At 43.3% G+C, this 27,230-nt stretch overlaps 2 long non-coding RNA genes across 2 annotated transcripts; one reads left to right on the forward strand and one right to left on the reverse strand.

The window, feature by feature from the left end:
• Positions 1-10,591: 10,591 nt before the first annotated feature.
• Positions 10,592-11,138, reverse strand: LOC137432985 (uncharacterized). Its single transcript, XR_010985609.2, has 2 exons — positions 11,007-11,138; positions 10,592-10,799 (listed from the first exon to the last, which is right to left on the reverse strand). It is a non-coding gene; the product is annotated as an uncharacterized LOC137432985 (long non-coding RNA).
• Positions 11,139-12,456: 1,318 nt separating this feature from the next.
• LOC137432983 (uncharacterized) lies at positions 12,457-25,983 on the forward strand. Its single transcript, XR_013624233.1, has 4 exons — positions 12,457-12,519; positions 12,761-12,886; positions 23,118-23,167; positions 25,714-25,983. It is a non-coding gene; the product is annotated as an uncharacterized LOC137432983 (long non-coding RNA).
• The last annotated feature ends 1,247 nt before the right edge of the window (positions 25,984-27,230 follow it).

Genomic DNA, 27,230 nt, shown 5'->3' on the forward strand with positions numbered 1-27,230 from the left:
CAGAGATGAAGGCTCAGGATTGGAAGCATTGGAGACAAAGGATCCACGGAGGGGATGCAGATCCAAACCGGCGGAAGCGTATTGTATGAATGATGCTTAAGTAGCTGAAATTCACTTATTGGTCCCTACTGGTTTCACCGGACGTGGCTGTAGGTTTGCTGTCCATTTGTCTATCCATCCCACCTGTGGTTTTCCAGACCTTTTTCCCCTTACCCTTTAACGTATTGAACTGAAACTTGATAGAGGGACATGTATTGCAAAGCAATTTCCCCTCTTGTCACATTTGCCTTTTCCAACATTGAATGGATACCCTAAGTCCTTGTTCCAGATCCAGATCTTTCAGGAATATTTATCATGCATGTTGTACAAACAAAGGAATTTCTTCCATATGTATCCTGACCACTGTTTCTTAGATAATGTTCCTGTTCCGACTTTGTCAACAGAATAATCTCCATCTAGCCAAGAGAATGAACTCTTGTCCATTCAACGCCCGGCACATTATCCTCAAAACTGAGATGGAGAGTCACATTATGCAATGTCCTGACAAAATTACCATTGCACAAGATGTAGGTGGGTACAGGTTGTCTATCATTGCCTCATCTTCACCGTCACAGGATTGTGCCGACACCACACTGACAAGTTCTACACACCCAAGTTTTGAGCCATGATGTGAAACTATAAACCTTGTATATCTACCTTCACCTGGCTTGTTGAACACTTTTTTAACCTAGTGTGGTTACGTTGATTTGAGAATGGCATATGCTTTCTTGTGTAGAAAATCTGTTGATTTGCAATGCCACATTACATAGACTGCTTTATGACGTCTACCTCCTGGTTATTGGCCCTCGTTGGACATAGTCCAGAACGGGGGCTTATGAATTGGGTTTCGTCCGTTTCGTCCGTCCGCAACCATATCTCGGACATGTACGGACTGATGTTGTTCAAACTTTACACAAACACAATACCTGATGGCATACACCTGCACCTCACTTTATTTTACGATCTGATCAAAGATGGCCGACTGGTACACTGGCGGCCATTTTAGTTGGAAAAAACCCTGGTATTGAACACGTCCTCAACCATTTCTCGGACATGCATTTACCGATCTTGTTCAAACTTTGCACAGATAATAATGAATGATGGCTTGGATGGTACCTCATTTTCTTTCGAGATCAGATCCAAGATGGCCGACTGGTGGCCATTTTGTTATTAAATCATTTCCCCAACCATTTCTTGAATGTGCATGGACCAATTTTGTTCAAATTTGGCAGACAATACATGATTATACATGTGCAGAAGATTTTGTTCTATAATCTGACTAACGATGGCCGACTGGCAGCCATTGCAGTTAAAAAAAATTCGCAATCTGATCCAAAAATAATCGCAGAGTGGCGGCCATTTTGTTGGTGTATAAATATTTATTGGACAACATAATGGTGAGTATAATTACATTTTAAAGCGATGAAGCTCTTATGAAATCATGGGGGCTATGATATTTTGTGTCTTTTTCTCCTTGTTTATTGGTAGTGTGGACACAAAGCTTTCCTGTATCTCTCCTGTGTCCAGGCTCTGGGCACGGAGAGATCTCATTCTCTGTGCAGTGCTGTTGTCGTTCAGTTAGAGCAGGAATTTGTAATTTGACCATGGTGCTGGTGATAGCTCCACCTCTACTGTTCACAAAGAACACCATCAGATCTTTAATGTCCACCAATGAATTATATTGCAGACACGACGCGCCCGTTTAACGTCAATCCCAGGAACAGCACACATTGATTAATCAACCTGCCTGTGAAACACTGTGATGACAGTTTATAGCTGGATCGGGATTCAACCCCAACCCAGGTTCGACAGGTTAGAGGTGCGTGTGCACAACGCATTGCCATGCCAGTCAGTTGACATCCTGTCAGCTACTGTGCTGTAGTAGAAGCAACCCATTGGGTTGCTGACCTCTGTCTGTGACATCGACTTGCGACTTCAATAGTTTTTTTTTTTTTGAAATTCATGTAACTATGGCAGTCGTCTCAGAGATTATTTATCGATTGGCGCACAATGACCTCAATCACAGTAGTTGGGACAGTCGATCCAATAAAATTATTATTGAGGATCAACAAGGAGTGTTGAAAAGCACAGGAACAGATAAATGTAAAGACATTGTGATATATACAGACTTGGCATTTAATATGGAATTTTTTTTTTTGTGGGGGTGAACTTACTTTTCAAGATGTCTTAGAACCAAAAGTTCATTGGAATTATGTTGAAATTATTCTAGATTTTGTTAATGTGACCTTTAAAAGAAACAAAAACCACATTTGACATTTCGAAGCAAATAAATTGATCCTCGAAAGTGATGTAAACTGATATCGAACTCAATTCACGGACAGTACTGTGTTAAACTTCTGTACGTTTTCCAGAAGTATCTCTTTATTTTGCATGTTAGCCAATTTTTTTTTTTAACAAAAACAAAAGTTAAATTATGACTGGGATTACGGACAGTAAAATTACAGTTCAGTACTTCGTGTAACCCCCACGAGCATTCAGGAGAGCACGTACACGTTGAGGCATGCTGTTCACGAGATTTGCCAAGGTTTGGACAGGAATCGCTTGCCATGCAGTGACAATAGTCTGATGCAATTCACGCACAGAGGTCGGCTGCTGGTCCAAGTTGTCGATTTGATGCGTTAATTCTGCCCACAAGTTCTCTATCGGATTCATATCCGGGGACATGGCAGACCACTCCATATGCTCGACACCACGTTCAGCAAGAAAGTGTTGGATCATGCGAGCACGATGAGGCCGTGCATTGTCATCTTGGAAGACAAAGTTTCCTCGAAAGGCTGCACGAGCAAATGGAAGCAATGTTTCTTCCAGAATGGCCCTGTACTTGAACTGGTTCAGGTTTCCATTCAGAACAACCAGGTCAGTTTTGCCCCCTGCATGAAAAGCAGCCCAAACGGTCACCCCACCACCTCCAGCTTGGACTCTTGGCACTATACAATCTTCGTTGTGGGCTTCATGCACTTGTCTGCGCACTTGGATGTGGCCATCTTGACGATAGACCAGAAATCTAGACTCGTCACTGAAGGTCACGTGATTCCAGTGTCCTGGCTGCCATTGACGGTGCTCTCTGGCCCACTGCAATCGGCGCTGGCTGTGTTGTCTGGTCAGGCATGGCTTTCTCAGGGGACGCCTGGCACGATAGCCTGCTTGAACCAGTCGTTGGTTGACTAGCCTTCTGGATACAGGCACATTTGTCAGTTGATGCCACTCAGCCCTACGCCGATTAGCTGACTTGGTACGGCCATTGCAGACTAACCGGTGCAGCTGGCGATCATCTCTCCTTGTGGTTCTGCGTGGACGTCCTGGCCTCGGTATTGGAGTAGGGACACCCCTCTGAGCATTTCGTTTCAGGATCTTTGACACCTGACCTTGAGTGACGCCATACTGCCGAGCAATAGCACGCTGTTTCATGCCAGAATTTCGTAAAGCCACCACTCCATGATAAACAGCATTGTCAAGTTGACGGACCATCTCCAGAGGAAGCGGCAATAACTTTTGTAGACGTGCAGCAGTTGTTTTCCACTAATACAGAACGCAACAACCCTTGTATACCCGATTGTGAAGCCAATCGTCAAATGTACCTGTCCTTACATTTTGTCACGCCACCTGTGATATAATCCTCTTATTGACTTCTTGCTGTGAAAGACATTCAGTGACATGGTTCTTTCAACAAAGACATCACCGAAGGGTAAAAAAAACTCACCAGATTGATATACTGAGTTCAGAAAGTAAACCCAAGTCAAGAAAAAAAAAACAAGTACAAATACATTCAAAGTACACCGCCCCATGCCAAATAATTAAATATGCTGCAGCGCGGCTCATTGAGACTGCATTGGGAGGGAGAGGTGTACACTAATTGATTGATTAATTGTATAATTAAAATCAATAAAAGATTATCACAAAATATTTTCATAATCAATTGGCTAATCGCAGAACTAAACCACTAGTGCTTCATCCGAAGATGTATCTTTTAGAAATTTAATTAAATGGCATTTATAAAAAATTAAATAATTAATTGATTACTCAATAAATAATTAATCGATTAATCAATAAATAATTAATAGATGAAATGATTAATCAATAAATCAAAAATATCCTTGATAGCCACATCACTTGGTCACTCATGTCCAAATATTAGCTTCCCAGCTCAAAAGGTGCCTGAGATATTGGCCAAATGAGAAATAAAATAAATAAATGATTAATAATGAAAATAAATAAATAATAATCATAAAAAAATTAAATTATTAATCAATTTGGTCAGAGAACACATAAATTACCACTATTTCATCAGAATCTGTAACTTAAAAAAAAATAAATGTTTTGGCATTAATCGAATAATTAAATAATTAATCGATTAATTAATTAATAAATCAAAAATAGCCTTTGCAGCCAAATCACCTGGTCATTGGCATGTCCAAATAACAGCTTCCTAACTCAAAAGGTGCCTGAGTTAATGGTCAGAAGAGAAAGGAAATTTAATTAATTAAATAAGTACTTAATTAATCGCTAATAATTAAATAACTCCTCAAATAATTGATTAATCAAAAAACAAAAAATACGGTTTTTGACAAAAGACTTGCTCACTACTGTGCCGAAATTGCAACATTTGCATTTATGTTTATTTAAATTATACAATGGACTACAAAATGTAAATGTTTCATGATATTTGTTATATTATATTACTTTTATCTTTCAATATTGTTGAAATGAAAATCACATAGCTGTATGTTGAAATATGTTGAAAAAGTCAAAACTTTACATGGGATGTTCTTACTTTTTCACGTGTGTGTGTGTGTGTGTGTGTGTGTGTGTGTGTGTGTGTGTGTGTGTGTGTGTGTGTGTGTGTGTGTGTGTGTGTGTGTGTATATATATATATATATATATATATATATATATATATATATATATATATATATATATATATATATATATATGTATATATATATATATATATACACTGAAACGCAAAATAAACTTACCACCTTTGAAACCTTTAAATATCAACAATAACACTGCGTGTAGTAAATGTGTGAACTTATTTGTGGACAATAGTGTCCTCACTGTCGGACAAAACGGTCACGGATGGTCACTTGAACCTTCAATGGTCACTTCATAGCACAGCTGTTGAACAGCCGTTTTGACTGTCAGTGATTAGCCAAGGGGTACGGGATGATTTTAATGAGCTGCACGTGATGTCTTGATATTGGCTTTAAAAAGGCCAGTGCAAAATGGGCATTTCAATCAACATGCCACGATTGTCAAGGGATCAAAGGCAGCGTGCCCTGGGCATGCTGCAAGGCGGACTAAGCTACCGTGATGTGGCACGTCGCCTTGGCTGTTCACACCAGACGATATCGGCCCTGGTGGACAGAGACACCCTCCACAACTCTGCAGATGACAGAACTCGATCAGGGAGGCCAAGAGTCACCACTGCAAGGTAGGACAGGCAGATGGTCCGAAGTCACCTGCGGGATCGATTCCGATCTGCGGGAACAAACCAACAATTGCTAATTGAAACATTGGCATTTTATTGATGACATGTCAAGTTTTTGACCAAGATACACCATCTCATCAGTTTGTTCTACAGTACAGAACAGCACAGGTGCAATGTCAGTCCCCTTTCAATAGCGTGTGTGGCCACCATTGTTTTGGATACAGGCAGTGCATCGTCGGCGTATACTGCCTACCAGTCTTTGGATGGATTGCTGCTGGATTCTGTCCCACTCAGTCCTCAATGTCTGAAGCAGCTCTGCCCGTGTCCTGGCCCTGCCAACTACGTGTCTCCCAAGCTCATCCCACAGGTGCTCTATGGGATTCAGGTCAGGGGAGAGCGCAGGCCACTGCATGGTGTTGATGTTCTCGCCTTGGAGAAATGCAGTGGTAAAGCGAGCAGCATGGGGACGAGCGTTGTCATGCTGAAAGGTTCTCAGTTCTGGGTGGTCTAGCAGGAATGGCAGCAGATGAGGTCGCAGGATGTTATCCACATACCGCTGGGCGTTAAGATTCCCATCCACAACCACCAGTGGCGTCCTGTACTGGCCTGATATGGCGGCCCACACCATCACACTTGGGCCACCCCACCTGTTGGCTTGACGCACGCAACAATCGGCATATCGCTCGCCAGTTCTTCTCCAGACACGCTCACGCCCATCAGGACTGTCCACACAGAACCTTGACTCATCGCTGAAAGCGACCTCGTTCCACTGCGGCAAGGTCCACCGCTGATGCTGCTGGCACCATCTCTGTCGGTTGCGGCGATGGGCAGCCGTCATCACGGGGCCTCTGTATGGTCTTCTGGCAGTCAGACCATAGTCATGCAGTCGTCTTCGTGCAGTATCATTGGAGATCCGTGGGTTTGCACGCCCCGGAGTTTCTGCCGCAGTGCGGGATGCTGGACGGAATCGATCCCGCAGGTGACTTCGGACCATCTGCCTGTCCTGCCTTGCAGTGGTGACTCTTGGCCTCCCTGATCGAGGTCTGTCATCTGCAGAGTTGTGGAGGGTGTCTCTGTCCACCAGGGCCGATATCGTCTGGTGTGAACAGCCAAGGCGACGTGCCACCTCACGGTAGCTCAGTCCGCCTTGCAGCATGCCCAGGGCACGCTGCCGTTGATCCCTTGACAATCGTGGCATGTTGATTGAAATGCCCATTTTGCACTGGCCTTTTTAAAGCCAATATCAAGACATCACGTGCAGCTCATTAAAATCATCCCGTACCCCTTGGCTAATCACTGACAGTCAAAACGGCTGTTCAACAGCTGTGCTATGAAGTGACCATTGAAGGTTCAAGTGACCATCCATGACCGTTTTGTCTGACAGTGAGGACACTATTGTCCACAAATAAGTTCACACATTTACTACACGCAGTGTTATTGTTGATATTTAAAGGTTTCAAAGGTGGTAAGTTTCTTTTGCGTTTTCGGTCTTTTTGAAGTTGGTCAAAATGGTCAAATATTTCGGTCAAAATGCCCATTTTGCACTGGCCTTTTTAAAGCCAATATCAAGACATCACGTGCAGCTCATTAAAATCATCCCGTACCCCTTGGCTAATCACTGACAGTCAAAACGGCTGTTCAACAGCTGTGCTATGAAGTGAGTGACCATTGAAGGTTCAAGTGACCATCCGTGACCGTTTCGTCTGACAGTGAGGACACTATTCTCCACAAATAAGTTCACACATTTACTACATGCAGTGTTATTGTTGATATTTAAAGGTTTCAAAGGTGGTAAGTTTCTTTTGCGTTTCAGTATATATATATATATATATATATATATATATATATATATATATATATATATATATATATATATATATATATACATAAGTTCAAAACACACCTGGTCACAAGTGTGCCGCACTGACCGGGTCCTCAGTCGAGGTCCTCAGCATCATCCCGTTTCGGCCCTTCAACCTCGATACGGTCAGCTAAGGTGGGCCAGCAGGGGCCCCTTACACATCCACATGCAGCAACTGCACCTGGATGCATACATACCCCCACCCCCAGCCAGTGCGAACAACAACAACAACAACACCTCCACATCCAGAATCCACAGCACCAAACAAACATGGCGGAACACTCAAATACCCACCTTTATACCCTTCACCACTCACCAAAAAACACACCAGATCATTCATACACACACATACACACCCATACACACATATACACACAACACCAACCAACCAACCACCTACCCTTACATCATACACCACTCAACACACAAAAACACACTCATGCAAAAATTAATTCATGCAAAAACATACACCCTCACCCACTCATTCATATACACAAAATAAGAAATAATAATGGTAACAAAAAAAAACCAAAAAAAAAAAACCACACAACCAACCTACACCGTTCGACGTGCCTCCGTAAACTTCCTCCATATCCAAAATGAGCCTTTCAAGGCAACCTGGGCCACCTTGTCACACATCCTCCTTCTTTCTGTCCCACACACTCCCAGCCTAGCAAGAAATGCAGAAAAGGATTTGCCAATATACCCTCTACACCCCACCTCAAATGACTGACACGAAACTCGCCATATACATATATTCGCCTTATACAAAATATATACATATATTTATATATATTATATTAAGAGTGAAGTCAGTGGGGGCATGCCATAGCAAATCTCCACGCTTCTCACCTTAAGCAAAGTTGAAAGATGTCAAAACGTTCCACTAGGAATGACCCAATATCAAATTTAGAGTTTAAAAGATTTTTCCCCATTTTGATGCTTGTGACCAAAAGTCCCTACCCCTGGGGCATGAACTGGGAGGAGAGGGGGGGGGGGTCTAATCCCCCCAAAAAATCGTTACATATTTCATACGTACCCCAATGTTGATTGCACATACAAAGTTTCATTTAAAATGTGCCCGTAACTACATTTTTCAATTTTTGATTCCACCCCAGGGGCGGGTCCAAAATGACACTGCAATTGCTCCTTTTTGCCTTGTGGTGATCATAACAACCAATTTTGGTGAATTTCTACCCAACCGTTTAGGAGCAGATAGCATGACAGATGGTTGAACGGGAGAACAGACAATTACCACTCAATTCTCCATCCCGTTTTTATTGTATTTTATAATTCCCCCCCACCCCCCACCCTCCCCAAAAAACATGGGGATGATGATCTGACTCTTCTCTTTTGCAGAGCAATGTCGCAGCTCTTCATCCCAGCTTCCTCTACCCCAGTACATTGAAAGTGATAACAAGCCCCTGGAGGATTGGGAAAATGGTGAGTTTTCCTTTTTCAGGATTTTGTGATCTGCATGTTCGATTTGGATCTTTAGAAGTAAAATTTCGATCTTAAGTTAAAATTTTAGTAAAATTTAGAGTTTGGATCTGTAGTAAGATCTTCATTTTTTTCTCTCTCTCTCTCTCTCTCCTTCTTAACCTACATTACAGCAGAATTTGTGGACCCATTCCTGATCTTTAAAATGTTCAAAGGTTGAAAGGATCCATCCTCTGATAGGACACAACTATTAGAAAATTGAAACTAGATGGTATTTTTACAATACTTACCCTGCGCAGTCAACTTGGTGCGAGCCAACTCTTCTGTTTTTGAACGTTTTTTTTTTCTTTGATACAATATGGCTGCCAGACCACGTGAGCGATTACATCATAAATTTATATTCTCTAATATAATTTTTGCATAGATCATACAATTTATTTCAAATTGATCAGACTTGGCGTTGTCCCTGTCAAGTTATGACATCATAATTATGACACCAATGATGTCATCATTAACAACACCTATTCCCCACGCGGAGTTCTTTACAATGAGGCACATTTCAATTTTTTCCCCGGAGCAGTTTTGGAGATATAGAGGTGTAACGTTTTTCATTTTTTCCAAGATAGTGCCTGTACCACGTGACCTATTAAATCAGAATTATCATTAAAATATTCTACAGGAGGAGACGCTTCTACGGTGACAATTTCGTGTATATCAGACCAACACTTGCAGAGACAAAACAATTCATACTGATCGGATGAAGCATTACACTTGTCGAATTATGACGTCATAACGAAGGCACCGATGACATCATCACTAACACATCTTATTCCCCATGGGGAGTACTTGACAATGAGCCACGTTTCAATTTTTTCCATTGAGCGGTTTCAGAGATATAGAGGTATGAATTTTTTCTAAGATGGTGCCTATAGCACGTGACATGTGATGTAATAATTATCATAAAAATATTCCACAGGAGGAGACACTCCTTTGGTGAAACATTTGTCAATCGGACCAAGAATTGCAGAGAAAAAAAATTTAATAGTGATCAAATCAAGCGTTGTACTTGTCGAATTATGACGTCATAAATAAGATACCAATGATATCATCATTAACACATCTTATTCCCCATGGGGAGTTCTTTACAATGAGCCATGAATCAATTTTTTCCATGGAGCGGTTTCAGAGATATGGAGGTGCAACATTTTTCGATTTTTCCAAGATGGCGCCTGTACCAAGTGACCTATGACGACATAATTATCATTAAAATATTATACAGGAGGAGGCGCTCCAATGTTACAAATTTTGTGTCAATCGGACTAACAGTTGCAGAGGAATTTTTTTTTCATACTGATCATATCAAGCGTTGTACTTGTCGAATTATGACGTCATAATGAAGGCACAGATGAAGTCATCATCATCATATCTTATTCCGCATGGTGAGTTCTTGAAAATTAGCCTTGTTTCAACTTTTTCTATTGAGCGGTTTGGGAGATTATAGAGGTGTAACGTTCTTCCAAGATGGCGTCCATACCACATGACCTATGATGTAAGAATTAAGAATAAAAAAAAATCTACACGCGGAGGCGCTCCTTGGTACTATTTCGTGTCAATCGGACCAACGGTTGCCGAGAAAATGAATTTTTAAAATGCAGACATGCCACAAGTACGGACGCAACCGAATGCCTAACCCTGCTTTTTGCTTCGTGAGCGCAGGGTAACAACGATGTAAGGTTCAGAGAAGAGCTTATGATCTACTTGCAGAACAATGGTATAAGGATACAATGAACAAAAACAAGTTTAAAATGTGGGAATTTTTATTTTTTTCCTGGAATCCCAATTTTATGAATAATGTGCTCAGATGAAAGCACCAAAGAGGTCCTTCCTACCTTCTCCATGGTTGTGCAGACATTCACCAACCTTGTCAGTTATCATTACCACATGGCAAGGTGCAAGAGCAGTGCCATTTTGGCCCCACCACCAGGGGCGGGGTCAAAACACCAGATACTGAAAAATACAATCGCGGACACATTTTTAAACATTTTAAATGAAACTTTGTAAATACCATCAGCATTGGGAGATGCATGAAATATGCAAGGATTTTTTTGGGAACCCCTGGCTCATGCATCAAGGAAAATAAAACTTTTCCTGACAGTCATTTAGGTCAGAAGGTAGTATTTACATGGAAGAAATCTGCAGATAAAGCTACCCCACCTGGGATTTTGCACACTGCTCCTTTCCTATGCCATCTGCAGGCGCTGCATGACGTCATCGCCGGGCACCAAAGGGAGCCCAGCGATGCCGTGTGCCGAAAGGGAGTACTCAGTTTTCACTCTTTTCTTGTTTGTTTGTCCGAGCGATATGTCATCCATCCTTTGAGCTCGGAAGCTGAAATTTGTGTACAATAGTGAGCAAGTACTTTGTCAAAAATGTTTTTTTTTTTTTTTTGAGTAATCAATTAATTGATTAATTACTTAATTATTACCGATTTATAAAGAACTTATTTATTTTCTTTCTCATCTAGGCAATATCTCAGGCACCTTTTGAGCTCGGAAGCTAATACTTGGATATGACAATGACCAAGTTATTTGTCTGTAAAGGGTATTTTTGATTAATTGATGAATTGATTATTTACTTAATTATTTGAATACTTAATTTTCAAAAAGTTACAGATTCGGATGAAACGGTGGTGGTTTAGGTATGCTATAAGCCAGTTGATTAGGTAATTAATATTTTTACAATCATTATTTCTTTATTTTAATTATTACTTATGTATGTAAAGGCTTCATTGACTAATTTCTAGTTTTGTATGCAGTTAGGTAAGTTGTAGTTATTTATTTAGTCTATGGTTGGGAGGATGGCCTTGATGTATGCACAATTGCCTTTGAGCTGTCTAGCCTAGGTTGGAATCCCGACCCAATTATAAACTCTCATCCTCGTCATAAATTATATGATAAATATACATCATAAATTATATGATAAATTATATGATAAATATACGTCATAAATTATACATCCTCGTCATAAATCTCACATGATAAATTCCCGGTGTGTACCCCGATTTAGAATAGGTACACCGTATCTCTGCGCATCGCAGGAGGCGACCAAGGGTTGGCGTCAGGAAGGGCATCCGGCCATAAAAACTGCCTCAAACAGGGAACCATGATTGTCATGGGGCCCGCAAGGCTAACCCCCGCTCCAGCGGGGAAAATGGCCTTAAAACGATCATTCATTCATTCATTCATCCTCGTCATAAATGTGTCATCCTCGGATGGATGTTAAACTTGTTGTACTGTCTGCCAGCATTAGTGGGTGGATGTTAAATATCCCAGTGTCCTTCTCGTGACGAGTCGGTGACATATCACCGGTACACTAAAGAAATTACAAATTCATACTCGGTCGAACATCTGGCCCAGCCAGCCGGTTCGTGCAATGCTTTGGCCAAAAACTTCCTCTGACCGACCCCACAAGAAGGCGAGAGTAGTCGAGGTTGTTATAGAAAGCAAGAATTTATTCTGTCACTTTATAAAACCCTTTGAGGATTTCACTTTTGTCCCGATTTTTCCTTCCCACCTTCCCCCACTCCCACTCGCCTTACCCTCCCCTCACACCCTTTTCCCTCCATTCTTGCATTCTCTTTCATTACCCACCCAACAGAAATAGATGAATCTGCATCGAAGCATTTCATTTGGGGTCGGACCGGTGGTGCCGTCTGCACCATGCCAAGGTAACATCAAAGGTTTAAATGTGTGTTGGTGTTTTATATTTGGTGCTTAAATATAACTGATATCATTTAATTTTGTTATCAAAAGAAACTCGTAGTTGGTATTCCTTTTGGATTTATTTCATTTTTTCCTCATTGATATATGAATGAATGAATGAATGAATGAATGAATGAAATTCATTTTTCATTGATACCCAAACATTATCTCCTGTGAAATAACGAGACGTTCGATTCATCTTTGCAGGCACAAGAAGACTCAGCCAAGCAGTAAGGAAGACCAGAAGCTCTGCACTGTGAGGGAGCAGGCCCGAGGCCATGCACCACCTTCCATGGGTTCAAGTGCCAAGGATGGCACGCAGGGAATCTCCACGTGCGTTTGAAATTTTCCTTCATACTCTACTTTTCCCAGTTTCGAGCTTTTTTCTGGCTTGTGTCACGTGGTCCCCTCGGTGACTACCTGGTCTCGGTGACCCCCGGACCGTGAGAGGACCTTCGCCAGCAAGTAGTATAATATATATGCGCTTTCGCAACGCAATCCCTATGAATTCCACCCAAGAGAAACTGATGTGCAATGATATATTTCCAGGGTAAGGATATCATACGATTTCAAGGATACAATCACGGATATTCCCCGAGCAATCAACAACAAACAACCATCAACAATTCCCAATCCACAATCAATTCCCTATATGATTAAGATGGCCATCTTATATATGTGTGTCCACTTCTGTACTCACGACCCCCTTTTGGTCTCTGCCCCTCACAATGTCTCTGGGCCCCTCCCGACCGAGATGCTGGTCGGCGTCGCCGCACTCGGGCGGTTGAACGAACCCCGGGTGGACGTGTTTCCACCGGGCAGGTATCGTACCAGGCACCGCGGCTGCAGCCCCTCGTGGCCACGCGAAGCGGGCACGGCAAAGCAAGCCAAAAGCCCCACGCCGCTTGCAAGGCGTGTTAGGCCCCAACGTGCGACCCGTACGCGTCTGTTTAGACGGTGCCGCGAACGGTGCCAGACGCGGGGCCGATGCACGGCCCCACGTCAACTTGACGTCTCCACCGGGTAGGTACACGTCCCGGTAACTCCTCTCGCCAAATGGGCTTCGGAACGCCGCTTTTCCACGCAGCGCAAGGTCGATCCCACCTTTCGTCGGAGCGGGGCGAGGAAGAAGAATCGTCGCTTTTCTCCCTCGTGTCTTTTCTTCTTCCGTTTCCGGTCACTTCCGTTTCCGGACACTTTTTCAGAAGGGCTCCTGACCCTCCAACCACAACAACCCTTAATCTACTACACATGGATAAGCAACCCTGAATGGTAATTCACATACATTCACATAAATATGTAACACTCCCCCCCTTCAAGAAAGAAAGTTTGAACCCAGCGAAAACTTTCTTTGCCGGCCAATTTCAAGAGGTCCGACTTTAGTAACGCTCGGAACTGTGCCTCACTCGGTGTTACCGCAAAGTTCTGTGCCACAAACGCCATGGTGACTATCGTTAACACCTGTTAACCTTCACCCAAGACTTTACCCCAATTTCCCCAAAAATTTTCCAATTAATACTTAATTAATACATTTTAATTAATAAAAATATTATTTTATTATTTTATACAATTTTAGATCCCGGACGAGTCCCCAATTCTGTCACGTGGTCCCCTCGGTGACTACCTGGTCTCGGTGACCCCCGGACCGTGAGAGGACCTTCGCCAGCAAGTAGTATTATATATATGCGCTTTCGCAACGCAATCCCTATGAATTCCACCCAAGAGAAACTGATGTGCAATGATATATTTCCAGGGTAAGGATATCATACGATTTCAAGGATACAATCACGGATATTCCCCGAGCAATCAACAACAAACAACCATCAACAATTCCCAATCCACAATCAATTCCCTATATGATTAAGATGGCCATCTTATATATGTGTGTCCACTTCTGTACTCACGACCCCCCTTTTGGTCTCTGCCCCTCACAATGTCTCTGGGCCCCTCCCGACTGAGATGCTGGTCGGCGTCGCCGCACTCGGGCGGTTGAACGAACCCCGGGTGGACGTGTTTCCACCGGGCAGGTATCGTACCAGGCACCGCGGCTGCAGCCCCTCGTGGCCACGCAAAGCGGGCACGGCAAAGCAAGCCAAAAGCCCCACGCCGCTTGCAAGGCGTGTTAGGCCCCAACGTGCGACCCGTACGCATCTGTTTAGACGGTGCCGCGAACGGTGCCAGACGCGGGGCTGATGCACGGCCCCACGTCAACTTGACGTCTCCACCGGGTAGGTACACGTCCCGGTAACTCCTCTCGCCAGACGGACTTCGGAACGCCGCTTTTCCACGCAGCGCAAGGTCGATCCCACCTTTCGTCGGAGCGGGGCGAGGAAGAAGAATCGTCGCTTTTCTCCCTCGTGTCTTTTCTTCTTCCGTTTCCGGTCACTTCCGTTTCCGGACACTTTTTCAGAAGGGCTCCTGACCCTCCAACCACAACAACCCTTAATCTACTACACATGGATAAGCAACCCTGAATGGTAATTCACATACATTCACATAAATATGTAACACTTGTCAAACATTTAGGTACAATGTCCTCCATTGATTTGACAGGTTTTGGAAACTTTTAACAACAAGCAGGACATTTTTCGGATGCACAAATTGAACATGTACCTCTGAGGGGTCCACTGTGATAAGCCAGAGCACCCCATTGGTGGTGTGTGGTTTGAAAGACAGCTACCAATCCTTCCTATTGTACACACGTTTGTCACGAGTTGTGTTAGATAGGCCAGACCTATGACAATTGGCTGATTTCTGCTTGTTTTGCCACAATATTGATCCACTATGTGTGTGTGTGTGTGTGTGTGTGTGTGTGTGTGTGTGTGTGTGTGTGTGTGTGTGTGTGTGTGTGTGTGTGTTGGTCTGTCCGCTCACTTATACTTGTCTACAGGTCACAATTTTAAACTAATCTCCATGAAACTTCACCAAATGGTAGAGTTGGTGGTCCAACAGAATCACGTTTATTTTTAAGTCAAAAGGTCAACATAGGCCAAAGGTCAACCACTTTTCTTCAAATTTCTAAAATCCTCAATTTTCATCACATTGACTTGAAATTTGAATAGGATTTGCATATCAGTTAACTGAATTCAACCAACAACTATTTTCTGAGATCGGCATAGGCCAAAAGGTCAACATAGGCCAAATTTCTAAAATTGTCAATTTTCATCCGATTAACTTAAAATTTGAAGACGATTTGCAGGTCAGGTCACTGAATTCAACCACCAACTATTTTTGAGGTCAAAACGATGCTCAACTGAGTGCCATTCCACTTTTTTCTCTTTTGCCAAGTGTCGCTCTACACGTGATTTTTTATCTGTCTGTTTGTCTGTTTGTTTGTCTGTTTGTGAACAAGATGTCTCAAAAAGTTGTGGACGGATTCGGACGACATTTGGCAGACATTTTTTTTGTCTGCGTTGGCAACATTTTGACAGGTAGTGTATGTGGCATGGACGAAATGATTATATTTTGGTGAAGATCCGGATCCGGATTCGGCGAGAAGAATTGTTATACTGATTCTTCACCATTGGGAGATTGGGCCAAAAATGATATATAGCAGGATATCTCAAAAAAAATGTGGACGAATGTGGACGAAACTTGCTGGACAAGTTGTGTGTGTGACAAGGACTAATCGATTAGATTTTGGTGATTTTTTTTTTTTTTTTTTTTTTTTTTGTATACAAGATCGAGGCTCGTGAAAGAGCTAACATTAATCACACAGAAAGACAAACCGACACATAAAACATATAACATCGGGAGCGGTAGACAAGATGGGGAGAGAGGGGGAAGGACACAAACACAACATTTGAGAGCAGGGACCGAGAGACATGGAGACATCGAGAGATCTGAAAGAGGGCGAGGGCTTTGGGGGGGGGGGGCATGGGAAGGGGGCGGTGGGATAGGTATAAAACATATGGACACTGCCAGGACTTCCAGGAAAGAAGTTGGAATTTCAAACAAGGTGGATCTGGGGTGAATTAGCGGGGGTAGAAAATATCAAGGTTTTGGATGGGGGAAGATAAGAGATGGTGGTGAACAGCTGTTTTAAAGACCTGGAGGGAGGAGTGGGATTGAAGGGAGTGAGGGAGTTTGTTCCAGAGGCGGGAGAAAAGAGGAATGAAAGAGTGAAGGTGAGCAGAGAGCCGAGATTTCGGCAGTTTAACCATCAGAGGGTTGCTGGCAGATCTTGTGCGACCTGTAGGAATATTTGGGGGACAGAGCACAGAGAGAGCTGGGGGTGCAAGGCCGGAGAGGAGTCGGTAGAAGACAGAAAGACCACCTACCTGCCTGCGGTGAGTGAGTGAAAGGCCCTCAGAGATAGCTTCATCGCGGGAGATTCCAATAATTCTGAAAGCTTTGGTTTCAACAGCGTGAAGCCGAGCTAGGTGTGAGGCAGGAGCACCGGCCCATAGGGGAGAACAGTATTCCATTGAGCTGCGGATGAAAGCCTTGTATGTGGTGAGGAGCTCAGGTGTGCCGAGGAAGGACTTCGCACGACGGAGGATGCCCAGTCGGCGACTGGCTTTGGAGGCCAGCTTGGAAATGTGGTTTTCCCAAGAAAGATCATGGCAGATAGTGAGACCCAAAAGCTTGAGCGACAGAACTTCTTGGAGAGGATTGTTGAGAAAGTAGATGGGAGGGTTGTCCAGTCGATCTTTTCTTAGAGACATAGTAAGAGTGTGAGATTTGTCAGGATTGAAAGACATGTTCCACTTGTTTGACCCGTCTGTGATTTTGTCCAAGTCTTCAGAGAGTGAGGAGGCTGCAGACTGCCGATCTGAGGGAAGAGGTATGGAGCGGCAGAGAGTGGAGTCATCAGCAAAGAGATAGAGAGGATTTTCAAGAGAGTCAGAGAGATCATTGATGAAGACCAGAAAAAGCACGGGGCCCAGAACACTGCCTTGGAGAACTCCAGCCTGAACAGGAAGAGGAGATGAGAGAAACCCATTCAGGGCCACACGTTGACGACGACTAGAGAGGAAGTCCGCCAGCCATGCGTGGAGATTTCCATGGATACCAAAGGAGGAGAGTTTGGTGAGCAGAGCGGGGTGCCAGACCGTGTCGAAGGCACGTGATATGTCGAGGGAGACAGCTCTAATTTCCTGTTTGGCATTGAGGACCTCCATCCATTGTTGAGACAGCAGAAGCAGCATGTCCAGAGTAGAGTGACCTGGTCTGAAACCAAATTGATGATCAGAGATCAAGCCATTGGAGAAGAGGAAAGATTTCATATCCGAAGCAATGATGGATTCCATGACTTTGCTGATAATTGGGAGAAGGCTGATTGGTCTGTAGTTGCTAGGATCTGTTTTTGCACCTTTTTTGTGCAAAGCGGTGATGTTGGCTGATTTCCAAGCAGATGGCAGTTGACCTTGAGCAAAAGAGAGGGTGAAGAGAACAGAGAGAGGGTGAGATAGAGCGGCAGAGCAGGATTTTAGGACCCGTGGGCTGATGCCGTCGGGTCCAGTTGCAGAATCAGAGTCGAGGGTTGACAGAAACTTTTCCACCTTGTCAGGAGGAAAGGACACGGAGTCCAGGAGCAGCAGGGTACGTCTGGGTATGGTGGGTACAGAGAGGGATGGGTTTGGGACACAAGATTTAGAGGCAAACACAGAGTTGAGGCATTCAGCTTTTTCACGTGCGGAGTCAGCTGTGTAGCCGTTTGAGGTAAGGGAGGGGATGGAGGGGGAACAAACACCAGAAACGGATTTGACCAGACGCCACCAGGATTTGGAAGAGGGAGACAGATAAGAGAGTTCGGTCTTGAGAACGGAGAGATATTGTTTCCTGGCTCTCCTGAGGGTGGACACACACTTGTTTCGGGCTTTGTGAAAGGAAATGAGATTTCCTTCCGTTGGATTTGCTTTCCAGGAGACGAAGGCAAGTTGTTTCTGGGCAACAGCCTCACCACAAGATTCCATATACCATGGACGGGAGGAAGGGTAGGACAACTGAAGATGAGATGGGATAAATCTGTGCATGAGAGAGAGCAATTTACTTTGGAAGAATTCCCAGGATTAGTTGATGTCAGAGGTGGTAGAGATGGGAGACCAGTCCAGATGATTGATGGCTGCTTGAAGACCGTGCCAGTTGGCCTGAGTGAAATGCCAGACTCGTCGACGCTGAGCAGGCTCCCTGAGGATGGTCAGAGAGATGTCCACTTTAACAAGGACATGATCAGATGATCCGATTGGAGCAGAAGAAGAGCAGCAGACATTTTCAGGGAAGTTAGTCATAACCAAGTCCAGAAGAGAAGATGTTCCGTTGACTGAGATCCGGGTCGGGAAATTGACAGATTGTGTCAGTCCCAGTGAGTCGCAGAAGTCCTTTGCTGAGGAGCCATGGCTGGTGAGAGAGGTACCCACACCCAGCCAACTGGCATGATGACAGTTGAAATCACCACATATGAGGAAGAGAGAGTTGGGATGAGTAGATAGAAGTTGGTCCATATTATCAGACAGCGAGATGTAGATGGAGTCATCACTGTTTGGTGGACGGTACAACACACATATGAACAAGAGGTGGGAGCGAAGGGGAAGACCTAGCCAGAGGTATTCCTGGGGGTGAGGTGGAGAGAGTGCAGTGCAGGGCGAGTGAGGAAGAGAGTTTTTGATAAAGATAGCAACCCCGCCTCCAGGACGAGGCTCAGGTCTATCATACCAGAGGAGGGAGTAGCCCGGGAGAGATACTAAGGAATCAGAGACATCATAAAGGAGGAAAGTTTCTGTTAAGCAGATCACGTCTGGTTTGACAGAAGCAACCTGTATGGAGAGATCAGTTAAGTTTGAACGAAGGCCCCGGATGTTTGAGGTCCATACTGTTAAGGAAGAGGAAGGGGGAGCATCGGATACAGAACAGGGGGGAGATGGTTTTTTTTTTGGTTTTTTTGAGTTGAGATTTACACAAGGAAGTAGGCTATGGGTGAAAAGACTGGGAATACAGAGAACGAAAGTTATTGGATCACAAACGACGGACCGCTGAGAGAAAAACAAAGCCTCAAGGTTGTACAGTGTACACTGTACAAGGCCTCAAGACACGACACGAATTAACACGATTTTCAATACAGGTATGAAAGATTTGCACCGAAAAATCTTCGTCGGGACACAATATACGTACAACACCATAAATAAATACAGTTTTAACAAAAATACAAATGGGAACAATCACTTAACTTCGATTTCAAATCGTTCGCGACGCGGCAAAGGCCTTGCTCGCGACACGGCAAACAGACGATCAATTTATCATGAAGATCTGAATATGGATTTGGATACGAGAGTTATTTAATTTTAAAGTGATTTTTCACCATTGAGAGATCGGGCAAAAAGTCACATATAACATGATATTTTAAAAAGTTATGGACGAGTTATGACTGAACTTGGTAGATGAGTTGGTTAGGTGACCAAAACAGGCTGATTAGATTTTGGTTCAGGTCCTTTTCCAGATCTGGCCTATCAGTGGGATACAAAACAAACTGTTCAGCCTGGCGGAGGTATGCGTTCTACCGAGTGCCGTTCTAGTTATTTCTTATGTTGCACTATTTATATAAAGATCTCATGAATAATATTTTTGCTATTCATATTGTATTTTACTAATTCGATTTGGTGTCGTTTTGTGATATTAAAGAAAACTTGTTTTAATCTTCCAACTGTAGCTCCCTGTGCTAGCATATGTCTGACTAGTTGTAATCTATTTATACATACAGTGCTATGTGTGGTTGTTCTCACAGTACTAATTATTTCAGCTTCAACCATACCATGGAATAGCTTTTTAGGAATGTTGCTGTCTCTGAAAAGCATTCGTACAATATATAATGGAAAAGCATCTCGTTTATCAAATAATTTCGTGTGAAATTTTATTATTATAGATATCTATTTGTAATTCAAAAAGGAAACTGAAGTGGAAGTTTAGTTTTCCTTTTTAAATTCAAGTTATTTTGGATATATATAATCATGAAGCTGATGAAATATCAATCCATCATTGTCAACAAATCATCAATGAACCTGAAGATCCATAGCTCAACCCTCAGATCGGCAGCTGCAGCCTCCTCACTCTCTGCAGACCTGGACAAACTCACAAACTAGTCAAGCAAGTGGAACATGTCTTTCAATCCTGACAAATCTCACACTCTTACGATGTCTCTCCGAAAAAACCATCTGGACAACCATCCCATCTACTTTCTCAATAATATTCTTGAAGAAGTTCTGTCACTCAAGCTTTTGGGTCTCACTACCTGCCATGATCTTTCCTGGGAAAACCACATTTCCAAGCCCGCCTCCAAAGCCAGTCACTGACTGGGCATCCTCCGTTGTGCGAAGTCCTTCCTTGGCACAACTGAGCTCCTCAACACTTGCAAAGCTTTCATCTGCAGCTTCATGGAATACTGCTCTCCCCTCTGGGCTGGTGCTCCTGTCTCACACCTAGATCAGCTTCACGCTGGAGAAACCAAGGCTTTTAGAATCATTGGTATCTCCCGCGATGAAGCCAATTCTGAGGGCCTTTCTCTCTCACCACAGGCAGGTTGGTGGTCTTTTTGTCTTCTTCCGACTCCTCTCTGACCTAGCGCCCACAGCTCTGTCTGTGCTCTTTCCCCCAAATATTCCTTCAGGACGCACAAGATCTTCCAGCAACCCTCTTCTGGTGAAACCGCCAAAATCAAACTCTCTGCTCACCTTCACTCTTTCATTCTTCTTTTTTCCACCTCTGGAACAAACTCCCTCACTCTCTTCAATCCCACTCCTCCCTCCAGGTCTTCAAAACAGCTGTTCACCACCATCTCTTATCTTCCCCCCCATCCAAAAACCTGATATTTTATACCCCCATTAATCCACTGCAAATCCACCTTTTTCAAATTCTGTTTTGTTTCCTGAAAGTCAATGTGGTGTCAATCTTGTTTATCCCGTGTACCCCGCTCCAGCTCTCTCACTTCCACAGATCTCCTGGTGTCCTTGTTTTATACTGTTGTTGTGCTTCCCTCTCTCCCCCCCCCCCCCCCTTGTCTCCCGCTCCTTATTATATGTTGTATTCTATAGACGATATTATATTTAATTGTAATAACATGAGGTGGGTTGACTCAACCTGTGATCCTTCCAAAGTCGGCAAAATGAGTACGAGTTTTTACTGGTAATTTGGGGGCATTGCATCAGAGGCACAGCTGCGCCCTAAACAAAAACGACGCAGCCAAGCAGCCACAGACTGCATACGAACCGCCACCATCACCATGCACTTGTCTGACCTTTTCAATGGCCTGATCTATGCACATCTGATCCTTTCAATGACCTGATCTGTGCACATCTGATCCTTTCAATGACCTGATCTGTGCACATCTGATCCTTTCAATGACCTGATCTGTGCACATCTGATCCTTTCAATGACCTGATCTGTGCACATCTGATCCTTTCAATGACCTGATCTATGCACATCTGATCCTTTCAATGACCTGATCTATGCACATCTGATCCTTTCAATGACCTGATCTATGCACATCTGATCCTTTCAATGACCTGATCTGTGCACATCTGATCCTTTCAATGACCTGATCTGTGCACATCTGATCCTTTCAATGACCTGATCTATGCACATCTGATCCTTTCAATGACCTGATCTATGCACATCTGATCCTTTCAATGACCTGATCTGTGCACATCTGATCCTTTCAATGACCTGATCTGTGCACATCTGATCCTTTCAATGACCTGATCTATGCACATCTGATCCTTGCAATGACCTGATCTATGCACATCTGATCCTTTCAATGACCTGATCTGTGCACATCTGATCCTTTCAATGACCTGATCTATGCACATCTGATCCTTGCAATGACCTGATCTATGCACATCTGATCCTTGCAATGACCTGATCTATGCACATCTGATCCTTTCAATGACCTGATCTGTGCACATCTGATCCTTTCAATGACCCGATCTAACATATCATAATGGTCCTGCACAGATTAACCGGACTGAGCCTAGATCTACTGTAATCTATATATACCCCAGAGAGGATAATAACATGACCCTTCCTGCTGCTTCTGTGAGAAGTTGGTGTACTCATGAGTAAAATTAGTCAAAAGTTAAGGCCATCCAAAACACCCAGTCGGTCACAATTAGAAAATGTATCAGCCAAATTTATGCCAACATGCCATCACGTAAAACACCTGATGTGTCAAATTTTCGAAATTACCAAATTGCTCTTTCCATGGCAACTACTGCATTTGGATTTCACAGGCGTCATGCTTTGCTCAAGCCTCAACATCTTTCTTGTTTGTTTGTTTTTCTTTGCTTTCCCTTTGTTGTCTCAATTTCTCCACCACCATCCCCCACCTTTGGATATAATATGAAGATTACCTCAAAATAAATTATTTTTGGAAGTGACTGGTGAATTCTGCACGATTTCCATAATTTGAGCAAGCTACCTGGAGCATATTAAAAAATGCTATTTATTTAGAATGGACGATGAGGTGACTTATCTTGTTTTAGGATTCACTTATCTGTTGGAGATTTTTAGATTTATTTGTTGTCACAGCACAAACTAACAAGAATGTGTGATGTATTATTTCCCCTCCTCACAGAAAAAAACCAAAGAGTAACAAGAAAAACATCTAAAGCCACAGCAAAAAAGGTCTGTACACCACATAATTATGAATTTAGCATTTTTACCTCCACCACCGATGGCGGATGCAGGTTATGTTTTCACCCATGTCTGTCTATTTGTCTATCTGTTTGTCTGTGAACATATATCTCAAAAAGTTGTGGACGGATTCGGACGACATTTGGTGGAGAGGTTGGATGTTTGCCAAGGACGAATCTATTCGATGTTGGTGAAGATTCGGATCCGGCCAGTGTAATTTTTAAAGTGATTCTTCGCCATTGGGAGATAGGACCAAAAACAATACAAAGCAGGATATCTCCAAGTTGTGGACGGATTTGGACGAAACTTTGTGGACAGGTTGGGAATGTGACAAGGAAGGATTTATTCAATTTTGATGTCACATCCTGATCTGGATCATATAATTTTCTAAGTGATTCTTCACCATTGAGTAATTGGGCGAAACCAATATATAGCATGATGTCTCAAAATGTTATGGACGGATTGGGACGACATTTGGTGGAGAGGTTAGGAGTGTTACAAGGACAAATCAATTCGATTTTGGTGATTATCTGAATCCGGATATGATTTAAAAAAAAAATTGTACATTTTAAATGATTCTTCACCATTGTGATAGGGCCAAAACAATTTAAAGCATGATATTCCAAAAAGTTGTGGACAACTAATGACAAAACTTGGTGGGCGGTTTGGTTAGCCGACAAGAACAAGCTGATTAGCTTTTGGTTCAGATCCGGGTGCTGATCCCACCTGTCGGTGGGATACAAAATGTAAACTGTTCAGCCTGGTGGAGGTATGCTCTCTACAGAGTGCTGTTCTAGTTAATGCTGTGATGGCAGATATTTGTGATCTGAGTGAAATTGCCTTGGCATGTCCAAAGGTTCCAATCATGTTCCAAATTTCATGTTCCAAATAGGTAAATTCTGTCCAACCTTAAAGTGGGATCATATTTACTCTAACAGAATACGTGCATTGATTTTCATGCAAAGTGTATGCCAAGTCACATAATCTGGTTAACAAGTTTGGATATAATAAAACAGAGTAAAAGCAGCAGTTTTGTTTTTCATTGTCAGTCATGTTAAAAAAAACCAAAAAAAAAACCTATATATATATATATATTCTAAATTGGTGATTACCCATACATGCCAGATATCTACCACTTAGCAGATTTCTGCATATTTGGCTCAAAATGGCTTTATTAGAGGTTAGTGTTAAGGAAGAGCTTGACAATAAAGTGCAGCTGATAGATTTACAAATGGCTTAGTACAGGGTAAAACATGCGGATTAAATCAGTGATGAGAAAACCGCTACTGTTTGAGAGAGGTATAGTCATTTGGCAAAGAAGACAACGTCCGCAGGCATAGGAGGCAGCATGGGAAGTGGCGTGCTGTGACAAAAGTTGGCATATAGAAGGAGAATTTGGGAAGGAAATTCCATACATGAGACAAAAGGGGAATGGAGATGAGGTAGACAATAAGATTGGGCTTGTGAAACAAACAACAACAGGCATTTTAAGGCCATTTTCCCTGCAAGAGCGGGGGTTAGCCTTGCGGTCCCCATGACAATATTCTCCATTTTGCCCTATTTTCTGCATCTCTCCTTGTTAACCCTCTTTCCCGCGTTTCTTCTTCCACCATCTTTAGCCAAGTCTTTCTCGGTCTTCCCCGTCCTCTACTTCCTCCTACATTCATTTCCATCACTCTTCTCAACGAGTCACTTTCATCCTTCCTCAACACATGACCAAACCATCTCAACCTGTTCCTCTTCACAGCATCAATCACAGGCTCTATTCCCATCATCTTTCGCAATTTATCATTTGTCTTCCTCTCTCTCAACGATACTCCGCACATCCGTCGAACCATTCGCATTTCCACCCTTTCCAGCCTTCGTTGCTGCTCTACGTTCATTACCCATGTCTCGCTCCCATAAATCATAACACTTCACACACATGCAGCAATTGCAGCATACACCTTTCCCTTCAACTTCAACGACACTCCCCTCCTCATCAGCACGCCACTCAGTTCCTGAAACTTCTTCCATGCACATCTCACTCCAGCAACCGTTGCCGAGTCTGATCCACCTTCTCCATTCAGCATGTCTCCGAGGTAGCAAAATGTTTTCACACCTTCCAGCTTTATGCCGTCTCCAAGATCCAACTCAACATTTCCTCCATGTGCAGCTCCCTCTGTGCACACCTCCAAGCACAAATTGGGCTTTTGAAGCCTGGGGAAAAAGGGTTACACGATGTGTGTAGGGCATGTGAGGGCTGGAGAAGTAGACTGTAGGAGCGAAGAAGAACAGGAGGCCAATGAGAACTGCTGGAACCACCAAGCTGTCTGCGGTGAGAAGAAAAGGCCCTGTGCCTTAACATCCTGGTTTGAGATGGATTGTGACCTCATCTGACCCCACAATGGCTTTACGCATTCTTACCTAAGGAAAGCTGCCATGTTGAAAGTTGAATTTTTCATACTGCAGTTGCAGATTCTAAGTTGAGACAAAATTTGCTTGGATCTGTATTTGTATTGTAAGATTTCGTGGCTAATTATTGTTTTTATTTGCAGGATGATCTACTATGAAGACATGCCATTCATCTTGTATCGGGATTCTTAACACATTCTAACATCTATTTTAAGTTGAATTTATTCCCTTGGGTGTAAATATTCCCGATTTTACATTTCCCCTTCATGATTTTTAAAATGGGTTTTTATTCAAATACATCTCCTTTTATGAAAACGTAATTGTATTTAAATTGGGCCTTGATGGTGTCAAATTGTTAAACTCACAACTTTCCTTTTGTGAAAACTAGATCAGTAATAAAAATTTCAACCTTTTTCTTTTTCCTTGTGAAAATGTTTTGAGTTGTGGAATGCAAGGGTGTTGTATTTGGCATTCCTTTCGGCAGAAGTGACAAGTTGTTGTTGTTTTAAAGTATTTGGTATCTTTATTTTAATGCATATCATGGTGTATTGGATGCTGCTTGAGCTTTCAGTAGTGTTGGTACGACTTTTTTTTTCTTTTTTCTTTTTTTTGTATACAAGATCGAGGCTCGTGAAAGAGCTAACATTAATCACACAAAAAGTCAAACCGACACAAAAAACAAGGGGAGCGGCACACAAGATGGGGAGAGAGGGGGAAGGACACAAACACAACATTTGAGAGCAGGGACATCGGGAGGACTTGAGGGGAGGTGGGAGAGGTATAAAACATATGAACACTGCAAGGACTCTGGGGTGAATTAGCGGGGGTAGAAAAGATCAAGGTTTTGGATGGGGGAAGAAAAGAGATTGTGGTGAACAGCTGTTTTAAAGACCTGGAGGGAGGAGTGGGATTGAAGGGAGTGGGGGAGTTTGTTCCATAGGCGGGAGAAAAGGGGAATGAAAGAGTGAAGGTGAGCAGAGAGCCTAGATTTTGGCAGTTTAACCATAAGAGGGTTGCAGGCAGATCTTGTGCGACCTGAAGGAATATTGGGGGGACAGAGCACAGAGAGAGCTGGGGGAGCAAGGCCAGAGAGGAGTCGGTAGAAGACAGAAAGACCACCAACCTGCCTGCGGTGAGTGAGTGAAAGGCCCTCGGAGTTAACTTCATCGCAGGAGACTCCAATGATTCTGAAAGCTTTGGCCTCAACAGCGTGAAGTCGAGCTAGGTGTGAGGCAGGAGCACCAGCCCAGAGGGGGGAACAGTATTCCATTGAGCTGCGGATGAAAGCCTTGTATGTGGTGAGGAGCTCAGGTGTGCCAAGGAAGGACTTCGCACGATGGAGGATGCCCAGTCGGCGACTGGCTTTGGAGGCCAGCTTGGAAATGTGGTTTTCCCAAGAAAGATCATGGCAGATAGTGAGACCCAAAAGCTTGAGCGACAGAACTTCTTGGAGAGGATTGTTGAGAAAGTAGATGGGAGGGTTTTCCAGTCGGTCTTTTCGGAGAGACATTGTAAGAGTGTGAGATTTGTCAGGATTGAAAGACATGTTCCACTTGTTTGCCCAGTCTGTGATTTTGTCCAGGTCTGCAGAGAGTGAGGAGGCTGCAGACTGCCGATCTGAGGGAAGAGGAATGGAGCGGCAGAGAGTGGAGTCATCAGC

Source organism: Myxine glutinosa, chromosome 8, assembly GCF_964187855.1.
Source record: "Myxine glutinosa chromosome 8, kmMyxGlut1.1, whole genome shotgun sequence".
Lineage (NCBI taxonomy): Eukaryota > Metazoa > Chordata > Myxini > Myxiniformes > Myxinidae > Myxine > Myxine glutinosa.